The following is a 17,969-nucleotide window of genomic DNA, read 5'->3' on the forward strand; positions in this document are numbered from 1 at the left end:
GGCTGGTGCTGCAATTGATAATGCGCCCCATTATGGATCAGGAGACTGCCCGCTGGGTTTTTTGTAGAAGTCTTCCTCTGCAGTTAGATGCCCTTGCCTTTCTGGAAAGGGATTGGGACCAGAAGTGGTACCCAGATGTGGAGCCACAGCTGGGATGTACACTAATCCTGTTTCCTTTGTAGACATATGACAAGAGAAGGCTGAAGCTACCCAGTTTCCCAACACTGGTCCAGCAAGGAAAGACCACTCTACCATGGCTCATTTACTGCCCTTCACCAGGACTGTGGGGTAGGGGGTAGGAGGGCAAAAACAACTTGCTGATGAGATGTCCATATCCCAGTGAGATAGGACATCCTGACCCCGGTGTGATTTGAACACACAGCCTTCTGATCTGGAGTCAGACGCGCTACCATTGCGCCACGAGGTCACAGCTGGGAATTATTTTTCCCAAATGTCATCCTGGACTTTATGGACATGGACTGTTCTTTGAGGGAAGGGGGCTTTTCATTCATTGGACAGAGGAGTGGGAGCATCTTTGCCAGCTGCCCTGATAAGCCTGCAAGGAGGGCTCTAAATGAGGTACTTCAGAAGAGGAAGGCCTAAACAGGACCATTGCCCAGAGCAGCCCTACTGGGCCTCTCCCAGGAGAAACAGGCTCCTGAGAGTGGTGTCTCCAGAGGGGTAGCAGGGATGGTGACCACCGCCTCTCTGGGGAGAGAAGCACCACTCTCCTAGCAAATGCACTGCCACCACACCAAGCCCTGTGGCAAGAGGAAGCCTCACATCTTTTGTATGGCCTGTCTAGGGTCACTTTCCTCCCTACAGAAGAATGGAGGTGCTTGGAGTTCACCTGCCCCCACATATCCTGGACCCATGCTGCTGACTCTGCACCTCTGCCACATCTCTTCCTGGGCTTCGACCCTCCAGCCTGGTCACCATGCTGCAGGCAGGACATGGATGCCCTCTCCTCAAGGGGTGGTTCTGTCCTCTCCTCCTCCCGTAAGCCTTCTCTTGGGGAGATCAGATGCCCCTGGGGTGGTCCCTATGGAGAGGCTATGCAATGGCATTGCTATGCTATTGGCTATGCAATGAGCAAGCAAACTGCCTTAATTGTAGCTAGATAACTAAATCCGCTGCAGAGAATAAATGCATTTATTACACTATCATCTGTGCCGTTATTCATTTGGACGCTGCGGTTTTTATTTGCATTTATTCATCATTTTCTCATTTTTATATCCTTGTTTGTCAAGGATTTTCTGAAAGGGATCATTCCCTTAAGAAACGTCTAGATGTGGCACTTCAGGGCATGCTCTAGCGGCAGAGATTGGAGGTTGTTTGGTTGGACTCGATGACCTCAAAGGTCCTTTCCAACCATGAAGATTCTATGATTCTATGATTCTTAACAACAATAAATTCTCCTTCACATTGCAAATTTGTACACTTATATTAAATAGCATATTTTCTTTAAAAGTAAAGAGACATATTAGTAATGTCTCAGAGCTCTGACTCAAAGATTTTTAACATGAGCACTGGCGCAAGCAGGAATTGAGTTCAAAAACGTCAATCTGTGACACTAGGCAGCAGGTAGAGCAGTGGGGAACAATACGGGATGAAATGGAGGTGGAGCAAAGCGAAGGTGGGTTGAGCAGAAAAAAAACATGCTCTGAAAGAGAAAGGGAATGGGACAGATAGAGGTGCAGACACCCTGCCTCTATCCAGTCCTGCAGGAGGTCCAGGTGAAATGGGACATTCGTGAACAAGGTGTAACAACCACTGGTTTTGAGAAAAAAAAAAAAAAAGCCTGATGGACTTCTGATAGAAAAATGTCTTATTGATGGTAGAACACATGACAAAGCAAGGGAATAAGCCAGTACCAGGGCAATACCCAAAGGTGGTTACCCACCACTTCCAGAAGGCCACCAGGGCAGCCTGATTCCCACCACCTCCACCATGGTCAGGCTGTGGGCAGGATTAGGTAGAGTCAGGCAGGATTCAACCCTGCAGTCTCCTGCTGCGTTGTCCATTGCACTACTGGCCATATGGTGCCCCCACTATGTCCCTGCCCCAGCCAGCCTAGTATCCAGCAGACTTGCTCCAGCATGCTGGGGTGGGCATGGAGTTGGAGAGGAAGAAGGAAAGTTTCATCCCCTCTCTGACATCTTTGTCCATGACAACCTTATACTAACCACCCATGGAGAAAGAGCAGCCAGAGCTGGCAGTGAACCTTGCCTGCACTGTTGATGGACCTTGCCTCCACTGGTGAGATGTCTTCCTGCCCTTGCAGAAGGCCCAGCTCTCATTCCCAGTCACAACAGTCACATCATTGTGACATGGACAGTGGGATTGAGTGCACCCTCAGCAAGTTTGCCGGTGACACCAAGCTGCGTGGCACAGTCGACACACTGGAGGGAAGGGATGCCACCCAGAGTGACCCTGACAGGCCTGAGAGGTGGGCCTGTGAGAACCTCATGAAGTTCAACCAGGCCAAGTGCAAGGTCCTGCACCTGGGTCAGAGCAATCCAAGGCACAAATGCAGGTTGAACGGAGAATGGCTTGAGAACAGCCCTGAGCAGAAGGACTTGGGGGTGCTAGTGGATAAGAAGTTCAACATGAGCCGGCAATATGCACTTGCAGCCCAGAAAGCCAACCTCATCCTGGGCTGCACCAAAAGAAGCATGGCCAGCAGGTCGAGGGAGGTGATTCTGCCCCTCTACTCCACTCTGGTGAGACCCCACCTGGAGTACTGCATCCAGCTCTGGAACCCTCAGCACAAGAAGGACATGGACCTGTTGGAATGGGTCCAGCAGAGGGCCACAAAGATGATCAGAGGGCTGGAGCACCTCTGCTATGAGGACAGGCTGAGAGAGTTGGGGTTGTTCAGCCTAGAGAAGAGAAGGCTCTGAGGAGACCTTATAGTGTTCTTCCATTCCCTAAAGGGGGCCTACAGGAAAGACGGGGAGGGACTCTTTATCAGGGAGTGCAATGATAGGACACGGGGTAACGGCTTCAAACTGAAAGAGGGGAGATTCAGATTGGATATCAAGAAGAAATTCTTTACTGTAAGGGTGGTGAGGCACTGGAACAGGTTGCCCAGGGAAGTTGTCAATGCCCCATCCCTGGAGGTGTTCAAGGCCGGTCTGGATGAGGCTTTGAGCAGCCTGGTCTAGTGGGAGGTGTCCCTGCCCAGGGCAGGGGGGTTGGAACTGGATGATCTTTAAGGTCCCTTCCAACCTGAACCATTCTGTGATTCTGTGTAACAGGGTTCAGTTACTTACGTCAGGAGCTATAGTGTCCATCTGTGATGGGGCTGAGCCCATGGGCTGTCTGCTCTTAACACTGTCCACTACCACTTCTGCGTACGTACCCAAAGCTCACCTCAGGGTGTGCTAGTGGAGGGGTCCTGGTCCTGTGTCCTGCCCTGGGCCACCACTCACCCTCACAGCATCCCTGAGCCTGGCTCCTGCCCAAACTGACCCCACAGATCGCCCCATCCCACCCTCCAGTTCATCCTCCAGCCTGGACTCCTCTCTGCAGCCAGACCTTGGGCATCCTCTCCTCAGGTTGCCACTTCCCTTCCATAGCTACAGCCTTGCTGGAGGGTGCCTGGACACCTCTGGGGTGGTCCCCATGGAGAGGACATCCCCATCACCCAGGCCTGGGTCCGTGTCATGGAGCTGCATCCCTCCACCCTGGCCTCGTGGCGCAAGGGCAGCGCGTCTGACTCCAGATCAGAAGGTTGTGTGTTCAAATCACACCGGGGTCAACCTTGGGCCACCACTGGCCACCCTCTGTATTGCCCCTGCTTTTCTCGGGGGCTGCCCTGCCTGAGGGGTGGGGATCTGCAAGGCATTGGCCAGCTCAGCTGTAGAGCAGCACCTCAGGGAACAGCTGGTGGGGAAACACAATGCCCAGACCTTTCCTTTCACCCAGGCCATATGGCTCTCCTTGAGAGGCTATTGGTCATGACCAGAGTGGAGGGTAAACAGGGAGGTGTCTGCCACAGTTTTCCTCATCAAGAAGCTGAAGGAAGTGAAATCTTCCTCACGAAAGTGCAAGAAGATCCATAAGTGCATGCTCAGTCCCTCCTGAGGGACCTGGGCTTAGCCCCAGGCAGGCAATATTTGCCTGAGAGGGTAACACAAGGTGGTACAGTCAGACCAGGGAATTTCAGGAGCGGATCCAGGACAATTATTCAGTGTAGGATTATGGAGATAGGGACAGATTTCTGCTGAACAACGTGAGAAGTTTTATCAAAAAGATTCAGAAGGAGGATCTGGGGAGCTCTAATGTGGTCAGCTCACCTCAGAGCCCAGACGAAGACTATGGAATAATATACCCCTGAAAGTCATGCCCAAATGAAGGAAGGATGCGATGATGATTGGAAAGACGGATTTACCCAACCAGGCCACTCTTGGCCAGCATCATAGATTTCTTTGAGGAGATTACTTTCTTGGTGGTCAAGAGGACAACAAGGAACATCATTTATCTTGACGCGTCACTGTAGCAGGACACAGAGACAAAACACCCAAGCTGAATGCCACGGTAAAGCAAAGTGGCTGGACCAGGGGGCCGAGGGGGTTACGGTCAGCAGCTGGCAGTCCAGTTAACGTTCCTCACTGCTTCATGTTGCACTGGATGTTCTTTGGTGTCCTTGTGATGGGCACAGAGGATGTTCTACAGAACGAAGGACACGGGCAGGCTGACAGGGTCACAGGGATGGTGAGGGGCCAGGGCCAGTGGCGCAATGGACAACGCGCCTGACTACGGATCAGGAGATTGCAGGTTCGACTCCTGCCTGGCTCGACACTTTTAGCCTGGCAATGGCACCTCCTGCTCCCTCCGTGAGGGCCTTTCTTCTCCTGCCCATCGCCGGTGCCCCTGGGCCTTCTGCAGGGCAAAAGTGCTGGGCTGTCTTCTTGCCCTGCAGGATGGAAAAAGTTCCTCCAGACCTTATGGTGGAGCTGGACACTTTATCTCATCACTCTTCTCTGCTCACTACTTATGTCCCTCTACTCGCCCTGCTTGCTCATATTCTACACTGGGAATACTGCATGCAGCTTTGGAGCCCCCAGTATAAGGGCATTGAGCAACTGGAACAAGTCTAGTGGATGGCCATCAAAATGTCCTGGTGTTCTGACACTCACAGTATGAGGAGAAGCCATGGGAACTGGGTTGATTTGACCTTGGGAAGAGAAGGTTTTAATGAAGACCTGATAGCTACCTTCCAGTACCTATGAGGCAGTCATCAAGCCAGGCACTTCATAGCATTTTATGATAAAAGAATGGGAGACAATAGGTATAATTTGAAATGGGAGGTTCTGGCCAATTATGAAGGAAGAGTTATTTTCCTGAATTTTTTGTCATTGATGAAGGTAGGAAGGAGAGAGGGATAAAGGGAAGGAGTGAAGAAAGGAGGGGGCTGTAACCAAGGCATGGTAATAGAGGCTCAGCAGGTAAGTTTTCAGTTGGCGCAAAGAGGTCCCAGTGGGTTCCAGGGACAGTGACTGAGGCAGGGGAAACATCTCACCTGCCCCACAGGAGACTCAGCTGCAATGCCCAGCTTATAAGGGTTGGGTTCAGGCCTGGGTCTCCTGGGGGCTGTAGTGGGCAGCTCTGGGGTAGTCCCCATAGGGACCATGTCCCCACCACCCAGGCTGGGTCCATGCCTGGGGGCTGCATCCCTCCATATTGACCTGGTAGCACAAGGGCAGCATGTCTGACTCCAGATCAGGAGGTTGTCTGGTTGAATCACACCAGGGTAAGAGTTCCCCATTTCCGCAGGGTGCTGCTGGGGTGCTTTCTCCCAAGACTTTGCTTTTGAACTCTCTAAGGTTCGTGAGATCCTATCAGCCCGTTTCTCATGCCTCACAAGGCCCCTCTGAAGAGGAATCCTGCCCTCCAGCACACCAGCTTCTGCCCCCAATTTGATGCTGTCTAGAAACATGCTGTGTGCACCACATCCTATCATGCAGGTCATTAGTGAAGACATTTAAGTGTCAGTATCAGTATCAACACCTTCAAACTCCATTACTAATGAGACACTTGCTACATTTCCAACTGGTGATCCCAACACTGCATCTGGTGGTCCAGATACATTTTCACCCACCTTCTTAACCTCTCCTTCAGTCCATGTCTTTGCAATCTGGCTACAAGAAGACTCTGGGAGACCCTATTTAAAACCTCACCTAAGACAAGATAAACAAGTGTTTCTTTCCCAGGTTCCAGCAAGGTAGGCAGTTGGGTAGGTCAGGTAGGATCTTAGTAAGCCTATGGTGGCAGTTTGCGACTACTTTTGTGTCCTTCATGTGTCCATTTTGCTCAAGTGATTCCTGACTCGATCATCCTCGTCCATGAATAATCCACTGCCATAGGCTCTGTCAGAAGGCAAAGGGACATAAAGATGAGAGCAGACCTCATCAATAAAGATAGAAGCAGAGAAGGCATTGAGTACCTCAGCCTGCTCCATGTCTGTTGCTATTTTCCTCCCTCACTCAGAAGTGGTTCCACACTTTCTTTTAATTTTCTATTGCTGCCAGTGTGATTCTAAAAGCCATTTTGTTGACCTTTTACAGGACTACCAATTTCAACTCCAGCTGAGCTTTGGTTTTCCTGTGTCAGCAGCTAATTCTAACCATCAGATTGAAGGAATGATTATCACCCTGTTTGACATTTGTGGAACCACATCTGGAGTCTGTGTCCACTTTTGGGATCTCCAGGACAAGAAAGACATTTATGGACTGCATTAAGTCCCAGAGATGGTCATCCAGATGAGAAGGTGGTGGACTGCCTGATGAGGAGTGGCCTAGAGAGCTAGGTTTCTATAATACATAGAAGAAGAGGTCAAGGAAGGACTATAATCTTGTTTTATTCTATACGTGCCTGCAGAGGAATTGGAGTCAGGCTTTTCTTGTGGACATAGAGAATGGATCTCAACAAAACCAGATTTTGTCAAAGAAAATCTCTATTAGATGACAGGAAAAATATTTTACACATCAGAGGTCACACATTAGAACAGGGTCCCAGTGAGGTCTTGGATTTCCCACCGTTGGAGACATTCAAAGCTTGACACTAACAAAATGACCTAATGTGAAAGACTTCTGTGCTCTGAGCAGGGGATTAGATCACCTGCCTTCTGGGGATCTCACAAAATCTAATTTTTTCTATAATTCACTAAATCCTCTTGCACCCTCCCCTGCTCCCCTCTCAAAACCCATCCAGTGATGGGAAGCCCCCAGAGCTCCAGGAGGACAAGGGCCAGTGGTGCAATGGACAACATGCCTGACTGTGGATCAGGAGATTGCAGGTTCAACTCCTGCCTGACTCGGCCTAAAACTGCCTGGCTCTTGTGGAGGTGACAAGGGACAGCTGTCTTCATGAGGTCCTTCCTCTTCTGGGTTTTTGGTCCATCTTTCTGGCATCAGCAACACTGGAGCATTATTTTGCGACACCTCGCATCAAAGCTGTGAGCATGTCACCTGCTGTAAGAACCACCACTCCTCAATTCCTTTTTGATCTGGCCTGCTGATTTCCTGGACTGCTGAGCAGCACGATTGCTCCTGAGATCTCTGGGTGCGTGTTCTCCTCATAAGCCCTGTGCAGATCTTCTCTCTGTCTTCCTGGGCACCACTGAGTGAAAGCTACCTGAAGCTTCACTAGTAACCGTCAGTAAGGGGTAAGTGAAAAATGGTCTGGGATATTGGGCTTGAAGGGTTGTGGTCAGGGACTGGAAGTGCAAATGGTGGTTTATTGCTCCTAGTGCTCCTCAGGTGTCAATGCTGACGCTGACACTATTGAACATCTTTGTTGACATAGTAATGGGGTAGGATGAGTCCTGTGTGGGTTCATGGATGACACCAGTGGACAGGGAAGCAGCTAACGCTGGCAGGGACAGCTGTCATTCAGAGTGACTTGGGCAGGGTGAAGGAAGTTCAGCAAAGGCAAACAACACCCTGCAGCACTACAGACTGGGGGTGACTCTCAGAAAAGCAGCTGTGCCGAAAGGGGCATAGAGGGTCTTGGAGAACAGCAACTTGAACAAGAGTGAGCAGTGTGCCCTTGCACCCATGAAGGCCAACCATGTGCTGGGCTGTCCTACCAAGAACATAGCTACCAGCTCAATAAGAGGGATTATTGCCAAGCATCCGGCACTTCTGAGACCATCACTGGGGCACTGTGTCCAAAACTAACCTCCTTGATACAAACCAGACACTGACAACATGAAGTAACTCTACTTTTGTCCTTTTCCCTACTTTTCCATGCCTTTTTGAGCTTCTGCCCTAGTGAATGCTTTTTTAAAGCCCTCCTCAGGGAATTTGCAATTCTGCTGGAAGATGTAATTTTACCCTTTCTTGTCTGATATATCTTGTAGTCTCCTGAGCAATCCTAATTCCTAAAAGAAGGTTGCAAAGTCATAAAAGTGAGGAGTGTGGGATGCCCGGGTGCTGCATCCCTCCACCCTGACCTCATGGGCAGTGTGTTTGCATAGAATCATAGAATATCTCAAGTTGGAAGGGACCCATGAGGATCACCAAGTCCAACTCCCTGCTCCTCACAGGACTTCCTAAAATTAAACCATATGACTAAGAGCATTGTCCACATGCTTCTTGAATGCTGCATCTGCATGACAAGGTTGGGTGTCTGAATCACACTGAGGCCAGGCTTGGGACAGTCCTACACGCAGGTGGCCTGTCCATGCTTTGCGTGGGGCTCATCGATGTTGCATGCAAAACTTTACAAGGCATTGAAAAACATCAGCAAGACCAATGTGAGCCTCAAAGGTGGCTGGGGATGAGGGCACATGGTGTGCCAGAACAGCTTGGGTGCACTGGGTCTCTTCAGCCAGCAGTGTGGCAGTTCAGGAGGCATGTTCATCCTGCTGTGGGATTTGCTGTGGTGCCACTGGCTGTGGTGTGGGCACCGGCTCTGCCCCTTTTGCAGTGTCCAGCTCCACCATAAGGTTTGGAGGAACTATTTCCATCCTGCAGGGCAAGAAGACAGCCCAGCACTTTTGCCCTGCAGAAGGCCCAGGGGCACCGACGATGGGCAGGAGAAGAAAGGCCCTCACGGAGGGAGCAGGAGGTGCCATTGCCAGGCTAAAAGTGTCGAGCCAGGCAGGAGTCGAACCTGCAATCTCCTGATCCGTAGTCAGGCGCGTTGTCCATTGCGCCACTGGCCCTGGCCCCTCACCATCCCTGTGACCCTGTCAGCCTGCCCGTGTCCTTCGTTCTGTAGAACATCCTCTGTGCCCATCACAAGGACACCAAAGAACATCCAGTGCAACATGAAGCAGTGAGGAACGTTAACTGGACTGCCAGCTGCTGACCGTAACCCCCTCGGCCCCCTGGTCCAGCCACTTTGCTTTACCTTGGCATTCAGCTTGGGCGTTTTGTCTCTGTGTCCTGCTACAGTGACGCGTCAAGATAAATGATGTTCCTTGTTGTCCTCTTGACCACCAAGAAAGTAATCTCCTCAAAGAAATCTATGATGCTGGCCAAGAGTGGCCTGGTTTGGGTAAATCCGTCTTTCCAATCATCATCGCATCCCTCCTTCATTTGGGCATGACTTTCAGGGGTATATTATTCCATAGTCTTCGTCTGGGCTCTGAGGTGAGCTGACCACATTAGAGCTCCCCAGATCCTCCTTCTGAATCTTTTTGATAAAACTTCTCACGTTGTTCAGCAGAAATCTGTCCCTATCTCCATAATCCTACACTGAATAATTGTCCTGGATCCGCTCCTGAAATTCCCTGGTCTGACTGTACCACCTTGTGTTACCCTCTCAGGCAAATATTGCCTGCCTGGGGCTAAGCCCAGGTCCCTCAGGAGGGACTGTGCATGCACTTATGGATCTTCTTGCACTTTCGTGAGGAAGATTTCACTTCCTTCAGCTTCTTGATGAGGAAAACTGTGGCAGACACCTCCCTGTTTACCCTCCACTCTGGTCATGACCAATAGCCTCTCAAGGAGAGCCATATGGCCTGGGTGAAAGGAAAGGTCTGGGCATTGTGTTTCCCCACCAGCTGTTCCCTGAGGTGCTGCTCTACAGCTGAGCTGGCCAATGCCTTGCAGATCCCCACCCCTCAGGCAGGGCAGCCCCCGAGAAAAGCAGGGGCAATACAGAGGGTGGCCAGTGGTGGCCCAAGGTTGACCCCGGTGTGATTTGAACACACAACCTTCTGATCTGGAGTCAGACGCGCTGCCCTTGCGCCACGAGGCCAGGGTGGAGGGATGCAGCTCCATGACACAGACCCAGGCCTGGGTGATGGGGATGTCCTCTCCATGGGGACCACCCCAGAGGTGTCCAGGCACCCTCCAGCAAGGCTGTAGCTATGGAAGGGAAGTGGCAACCTGAGGAGAGGATGCCCAAGGTCTGGCTGCAGAGAGGAGTCCAGGCTGGAGGATGAACTGGAGGGTGGGATGGGGCGATCTGTGGGGTCAGTTTGGGCAGGAGCCAGGCTCAGGGATGCTGTGAGGGTGAGTGGTGGCCCAGGGCAGGACACAGGACCAGGTCCCCTCCACTAGCACAGCCTGAGGTGAGCTTTGGGTACGTACGCAGAAGTGGTAGTGGACAGTGTTAAGAGCAGACAGCCCATGGGCTCAGCCCTATCACAGATGGACACTATAGCTCCTGACGTAAGTAACTGAACCCTGTTACACAGAATCACAGAATGGTTCAGGTTGGAAGGGACCTTAAAGATCATCCAGTTCCAACCCCCCTGCCCTGGGCAGGGACACCTCCCACTAGACCAGGCTGCTCAAAGCCTCATCCAGACCGGCCTTGAACACCTCCAGGGATGGGGCATTGACAACTTCCCTGGGCAACCTGTTCCAGTGCCTCACCACCCTTACAGTAAAGAATTTCTTCTTGATATCCAATCTGAAACTCCCCTCTTTCAGTTTGAAGCCGTTACCCCGTGTCCTATCATTGCACTCCCTGATAAAGAGTCCCTCCCCGTCTTTCCTGTAGGCCCCCTTTAGGGAATGGAAGAACACTATAAGGTCTCCTCAGAGCCTTCTCTTCTCCAGGCTGAACAACCCCAACTCTCTCAGCCTGTCCTCATAGCAGAGGTGCTCCAGCCCTCTGATCATCTTTGTGGCCCTCTGCTGGACCCATTCCAACAGGTCCATGTCCTTCTTGTGCTGAGGGTTCCAGAGCTGGATGCAGTACTCCAGGTGGGGTCTCACCAGAGTGGAGTAGAGGGGCAGAATCACCTCCCTCGACCTGCTGGCCATGCTTCTTTTGGTGCAGCCCAGGATGAGGTTGGCTTTCTGGGCTGCAAGTGCATATTGCCGGCTCATGTTGAACTTCTTATCCACTAGCACCCCCAAGTCCTTCTGCTCAGGGCTGTTCTCAAGCCATTCTCCGTTCAACCTGCATTTGTGCCTTGGATGCTCTGACCCAGGTGCAGGACCTTGCACTTGGCCTGGTTGAACTTCATGAGGTTCTCACAGGCCCACCTCTCAGGCCTGTCAGGGTCACTCTGGGTGGCATCCCTTCCCTCCAGTGTGTCGACTGTGCCACGCAGCTTGGTGTCACCGGCAAACTTGCTGAGGGTGCACTCAATCCCACTGTCCATGTCACAGACAATGATGTGACTGTTGTGACTGGGAATGACAGCTGGGCCTTCTGCAAGGGCAGGAAGACATCTCACCAGTGGAGGCAAGGTCCATCAACAGTGCAGGCAAGGTTCACTGCCAGCTCTGGCTGCTCTTTCTCCATGGGTGGTTAGTATAAGGTTGTCATGGACAAAGATGTCAGAGAGGGGATGAAACTTTCCTTCTTCCTCTCCAACTCCATGCCCACCCCAGCATGCTGGAGGAAGTCTGCTGGATACTAGGCTGGCTGGGGCAGGGACATAGTGGGGGCACCATATGGCCAGTAGTGCAATGGACAATGCAGCAGGAGACTGCAGGGTTGAATCCTGCCTGACTCTACCTAATCCTGCCCACAGCCTGACCATGGTGGAGGTGGTGGGAATCAGGCTGCCCTGGTGGCCTTCTGGAAGTGGTGGGTAACCACCTTTGGGTATTGCCCTGGTACTGGCTTATTCCCTTGCTTTGTCATGTGTTCTACCATCAATAAGACATTTTTCTATCAGAAGTCCATCAGGCTTTTTTTTTTTTTTTCTCAAAACCAGTGGTTGTTACACCTTGTTCACGAATGTCCCATTTCACCTGGACCTCCTGCAGGACTGGATAGAGGCAGGGTGTCTGCACCTCTATCTGTCCCATTCCCTTTCTCTTTCAGAGCATGTTTTTTTTCTGCTCAACCCACCTTCGCTTTGCTCCACCTCCATTTCATCCCGTATTGTTCCCCACTGCTCTACCTGCTGCCTAGTGTCACAGATTGACGTTTTTGAACTCAATTCCTGCTTGCGCCAGTGCTCATGTTAAAAATCTTTGAGTCAGAGCTCTGAGACATTACTAATATGTCTCTTTACTTTTAAAGAAAATATGCTATTTAATATAAGTGTACAAATTTGCAATGTGAAGGAGAATTTATTGTTGTTAAGAATCATAGAATCATAGAATCTTCATGGTTGGAAAGGACCTTTGAGGTCATCGAGTCCAACCAAACAACCTCCAATCTCTGCCACTAGAGCATGCCCTGAAGTGCCACATCTAGACGTTTCTTAAGGGAATGATCCCTTTCAGAAAATCCTTGACAAACAAGGATATAAAAATGAGAAAATGATGAATAAATGCAAATAAAAACCGCAGCGTCCAAATGAATAACGGCACAGATGATAGTGTAATAAATGCATTTATTCTCTGCAGCGGATTTAGTTATCTAGCTACAATTAAGGCAGTTTGCTTGCTCATTGCATAGCCAATGAGCTACTTGTCCACCATATGTATACACTGTATACAAATACATGAGGTACACAATATTCATTTGGAGAGAAAAACCGCTGCTGAACTTTATTAGATTTCTATTTATGGATAATTGGTTGGGAGTAAGTCACAACAATCTCACCTGGGCTGGTGGTAGGATATATTTCTACATGGAAACATACTTGCAAAAAACCAAATCTCAGCAGAAGACGTTCTGAAATCCTTCATTTTCAAGCTTTTGAAAACGAGTTTTATTTTTAAAAGAAATAACTGGCATCATGTGGTTACTGATCTCCAACTGTACAAGTAGCATTGATTAGCAAGGCATGAAGTGCTAGGGAAAGGTCTCCTGGGGTGGGATGCAGCTTTAGACACCTGAATGTGTCTGCAAGGAAGATGCCTGCTTGTGCCCCAGGCAGCAGAGCTCCCATTGTTACTACAGTTGTGAAGATTTATAAAGTTATATAAAATTATATGAAGTTAGAAAAAGGTTAACTTTACAGTTATACACTTATCCTGAGTGTGGGCAACTCACTCCAGTCCCTAAAATTTGATGTCTGCAACCAAAACCCATCCCTGCTCTACAGACGTACTAATAACAGTCATATATTTACTCCGTGAATTATCAGTGCTGAAGATGGAGCAAATAAGCAGGCACCCACCTTTCCATCTGAGAAAACCTCGCCCACAGGAAGGGCTTTGCTGTCCCTTCCTCCGCCAGCATGTCCTCCCGCAAGAGGGAGCCATGAACCAGCTCATGAGCTCCACAAGGCAAAGCCAGGCTGGAAATGCATTTTGCTCCGTGAAGAGCTCTCCATCCCTAGGCCAGGCTGGAAATTCAGCTTGTTTCCTCCCTGGAAATGCGGGGAGACCTCATAGCAGCCTTCCAGTCCCTAAAAGGGGCTACAGGAAAGATGGGGAGGGACTGCAGATCAGGGAGTGTAATGACAGGACAAGGGGTAACGGTTTTAAACTGAAAGGGGGGAGATTCAGATTAGATACTAGGAAGAAATTCTTGACTGTGAGGGTGGTGAGGCACTGGAACAGGTTGCCCAGAGAAGCTGTGTCTGCCCAGTCCCTGGAGGTGTTCAAGGCCAGGCTGGATGAGGCTTTGAGCAGCCTGGTCTAGTGGGAGGTGTCCCTGCCCCCTGGGCAGGGGGTTGGATCTAGATGATCTTTAAAGTCCCTTCCAACCCGAACCATTCTATGATTCTGTGATTCTATGATTCTTTCTCCACAGCCTATATTTATTTTTTTTCTATTCGGTCCCACTGGTCTCAGTTAGACTTTCCTCCCCATCAGCCCACAGTTTTCTAAAGTGCAGCTTCACCTGCAGCCTGCTTCCCATTGACCACCTCGCGGTGGCACCTCTCCTCATCTGTCCCACTCTGGTACTTGCTTAATTTCCAACTGCATGACATAACGAAGAGATTCAGCTGCCTAAATTCAGATATCTAGTGTTGTGTTATGGGATACGCTGCCCGGTCTCTGTTCGTCCCTTCAGAAACATCTGAGTATCCCACAGACCTCTGGCCCATGAAGATATCTTGGATGTTCCAGGACATCTGTCATGATATTATGTCCAGACAACTGAATCCTGCCTGACGGTGGGTGTCAGCTCAAAGATTTGGACATTTAAAATAGGTGTCTCCACGCAGGGGTGTATTTGTATGTTAGATGGATGATACACTACTAGGGCCATAAAGTGTCTTGAAGAGATGCAGGAGGTATTTCTGGATGCTTGGCTTTGCTGTGTGTTCATTTTTAATTTTTAAGCAGAATATACTGATGTCTGTATGATAGCAGTTTGAAAGAATACCGAAATTTCTCAGCAGACCACCCATTTTCCCTCCAATATCCCTTTCCAACCTGTCACGATGTTATAACTAAGGTCAGGTTTTCAGCTAGTTTGAGGAGCACTGCACCCCAACTGCAATCAAGTTGTGCTGATTTACATTGCCATAGCACAAATCTGTACTAGTGCTTGGGGGAAGCAGATGTTTCCCATAATTTTAGTATCTCAGATTAATTCAGAGCTAGACCAGGCCCATTGACTGAAAACTTCAAAATAAAAGAGAAATCCTCCCTTCTCACGCATACTGCCTTCCTCACGGTCTCAAATGGATGTGGGTCCTGGGAAAAGTTTCATAATATTCTGAATCTCCTGAAAGGAGAGAACAAACATTTTGCACAATGGCAGAAGCTTGTCCCTCGTTGCTGTCTGCCACACAGATGGTTCTACATCTTCTTCAGCATCTCCCTGCTCCAGGACATGTAGCTACAATGATTTCACCCAACAGACACTTCTCAGGAGCCATCACAGTGATTTCAAAGTGAGAACTGCCTAGTGGAGATGTCTATGGCTGTCAGACCCATGGCTGAGGAGCTTGCTGCAACGCTGGGAGTCTCTCCTATGGCCAGACCCTCTGCAACTATAGGAGAAGTCAATCCATTGGGCCACCTGGTTTTCATCCCGTACTGATGTGTTCTGCATGCTTCCCCACTGATTGCAGCAGGGAAGCAAGCGTCTTCTGGAAATACCTGTAAATACCTACTCATCGCTTCCCACGCTCCCATCAGAAGAGACAACCCTGCTGGTGGGTTTGATATCCATACAATGTACTTTTCAGGCTATGGCTTTTGTTAAATTAGCTAAAGTAACTGGATAAGGTGAGTAGGGACTCTACTATATGGATAGTCTATATTGGCAGGGAAGGCTGGATTAGCAAGATCTACTCCACAGGCAGAAAGATCACTAAAGGGTTTATCTCTGTTCCCCAGATGAAAGAGAAGCAACCATCTTCCAAAGAGTGTTTATCCCACCTGCCTCAGACACATACCTCAGGGCACAGTTGAAGTCTCCTCTGGAAGTCTTTGTATCTCCATTGACTCCAAGAAGAAGAATTCCAAGAACTAGAAGATGATGTTAGATTAGATAGCAGGAATGAGTTTCATCCCACCTCTTTGGGAGGTTGGCAGTACAGATCCCTTCATCTGAAATTATCTTCTGCATTTCCTTCATAGTCAATGAAGAGAAGCAAGCACTGGATGAGTCTGACAGAATATCACACTGTAGAAAGGACGCTGAGTACATGACTGGCTCCAGTACAAGGCTTTAAACTGTAGACATCTCAAGTGAGGTGAGGGGAACCACACTTATAATTTGCATGTATCTAATGTGAGAATTACTCCCCCAAAAGCCACAAAACAGAAGATCCCAAATCATGGGTGATTCATCTTAATAATGCTAATGACTAAAATAGTGATTAAAACAACCCTGTCCAGAATTCTGCAGTTGTTTGCATTTTCATACCCTGCATGGAAAAGCATGAAAAAGTCTCCAGCAGTCTTTACCAGCCTGCTGGTAAACTGGATGAACTGGGAACAGGCCTTTGCCGTGACCATTGTAACACGGAGCATGAGGAAGCTATTGACTGTACGGAGGATTGGTGACTTTCTCCAGCCCCAGCTGTAGGTCAGCTGCAGAACTGGTCATTGGGCAGGAGACAGAGCTTTCCCCTTGTTAAAGTATTTCTTCTGTGATCTATATAAAATGTCTGTCTTACCTGGAATAACCTGGGAGGGGAGGAGGAGAATAAACAAGAGTAAATTGGGTGGCTGACACACCAGAAGGCTGTGCCGCCAGCAAGATCTGGACAGGCTGGAGAGCTGGGTGGAGAGAAACCTTATGAAATTCAATAAGGGCAAGTGTAGGGTGCTGCACCTGGGGAGGAATAACCCCACGCACCAGTACAGGCTGGGGGCTGACCTGCTGGAGAGCAGCTCAGCTGAAAGAGGCCTGGGAGTCCTGGTGGACAACAGGATGACCATGAGCCAGCAATGTGCCCTCGTGGCCAAGAAGGCCAATGGCATCCTGGGGTGCATCAAGAAGAGCGTGGCCAGCAGGTGGAGGGAGGTCATCCTTCCCCTCTGCTCTGCCCTGGTGAGGCGCACCTGGACTACTGGGTTCAGATCTGGGCTCCCCGCTTCAAGAAGGACAGGAAACGGCTGGAGAGGGAACAGCAAAGGGCTACCAAGATGATGAGGGGACTGGAACATCTCTCTTATGAAGAAAGGCTGAGGGAATTGGGTCTCTTCAGTCTGGAAAAAAGACGGCTGAGGGGGGATCTTATCAACACTTGTAAATACTTAAAGGGTGGGTGTCAGGAGGATGGGGCCAGGCTCTTCTCAGTGGTGCCTGGGGACAGGACAAGGGGTAACGGGCACAAACTTGAACACAGGAAGTTCCACCTAAACACGAGGAGGAACTTCTTTCCTTTGAGGGTGTCAAGAGCCCTGGCACAGGCTGCCCAGAGAGGTGGTGGAGTATCCGTCTCTGGAGACATTCCAACCCCACCTGGACGCGTTCCTGTGCCACCTGCTCTGGGTGAACCTGCTCTGGCAAGGGGTTGGACTAGATGATCTCCAGAGGTCCCTTCCAACCCCTACCATTCTGTGATTCTTTGAAATGGAATGCAGAGGCACCAAGGTAGAATGAGATTGCAATTCTTTTCTAGGTGGTGACAGAGTTCCAGTGATTACAGGCCTTCTGGGAGCAAGAAGGTCTGGAAACAGGGTTTTTGCTTTAAAGTATATAGTGCAACCCTTGGCCAAAATTGCTAGTGAACAGCTCTGTGCATCATTTTGCCTGAACAATCACAGGACATCTCCAAGTCAGAAGAGGTGATCCAACCTGCCCCAAGGAACAGGGACTCTGGAGGGAAACCCCTTACCAAAGTGAATTTCACTCCAATTCCAAAAGCTTTTTCCTGAGATAAAACAGAGAAGTTTTGGATGCCCCATCCCTGGAGGGGTTCAAGGCCAGGTTGAATGGGGCTTGGAGCAACCTGGTCTAGTGGGAGGTGGTCCTGCCCAGGGCAGGGGGGTTGGAACTAGATGATCTTTAAGGTCCCTTCCAACCCAAACCATTCTATGATTCTATGATTCTATGATAATTTGAAGGGAATCATGTTCATATAAATGCTTACAGCCTGATGGTGAGAACATTGTCAGTGCAATGGCTGGAAATTATAAGGAAGGATTTTGAATGTAAGATTATTGTACAAGTACTCCTCCTCTACCAGGTTACTGCCACACTTGAGGTGTTGTATTGGTCCTTCACTTCCCATGAAAAAA

At 49.7% G+C, this 17,969-nt stretch overlaps 6 non-coding genes across 6 annotated transcripts; 3 read left to right on the forward strand and 3 right to left on the reverse strand.

Annotated features, from left to right (window-relative positions):
- Positions 1-355: 355 nt before the first annotated feature.
- On the reverse strand, positions 356-427 carry TRNAW-CCA (transfer RNA tryptophan (anticodon CCA)). The gene has a single exon. It is a non-coding gene; the product is annotated as a tRNA-Trp (tRNA).
- A 3,264-nt stretch (positions 428-3,691) lies between these two features.
- TRNAW-CCA (transfer RNA tryptophan (anticodon CCA)) lies at positions 3,692-3,763 on the forward strand. Its single transcript has one exon. It is a non-coding gene; the product is annotated as a tRNA-Trp (tRNA).
- Positions 3,764-4,730: 967 nt separating this feature from the next.
- Positions 4,731-4,803, forward strand: TRNAR-ACG (transfer RNA arginine (anticodon ACG)). The gene has a single exon. It is a non-coding gene; the product is annotated as a tRNA-Arg (tRNA).
- Positions 4,804-7,251: 2,448 nt separating this feature from the next.
- Positions 7,252-7,324, forward strand: TRNAH-GUG (transfer RNA histidin (anticodon GUG)). Its single transcript has one exon. It is a non-coding gene; the product is annotated as a tRNA-His (tRNA).
- A 1,778-nt stretch (positions 7,325-9,102) lies between these two features.
- Positions 9,103-9,175, reverse strand: TRNAR-ACG (transfer RNA arginine (anticodon ACG)). The gene has a single exon. It is a non-coding gene; the product is annotated as a tRNA-Arg (tRNA).
- Positions 9,176-10,143: 968 nt separating this feature from the next.
- TRNAW-CCA (transfer RNA tryptophan (anticodon CCA)) lies at positions 10,144-10,215 on the reverse strand. Its single transcript has one exon. It is a non-coding gene; the product is annotated as a tRNA-Trp (tRNA).
- Positions 10,216-17,969: the final 7,754 nt, after the last annotated feature.

This window comes from Larus michahellis, chromosome 3 (assembly GCF_964199755.1).
Source record: "Larus michahellis chromosome 3, bLarMic1.1, whole genome shotgun sequence".
NCBI classification, from domain to species: domain Eukaryota; kingdom Metazoa; phylum Chordata; class Aves; order Charadriiformes; family Laridae; genus Larus; species Larus michahellis.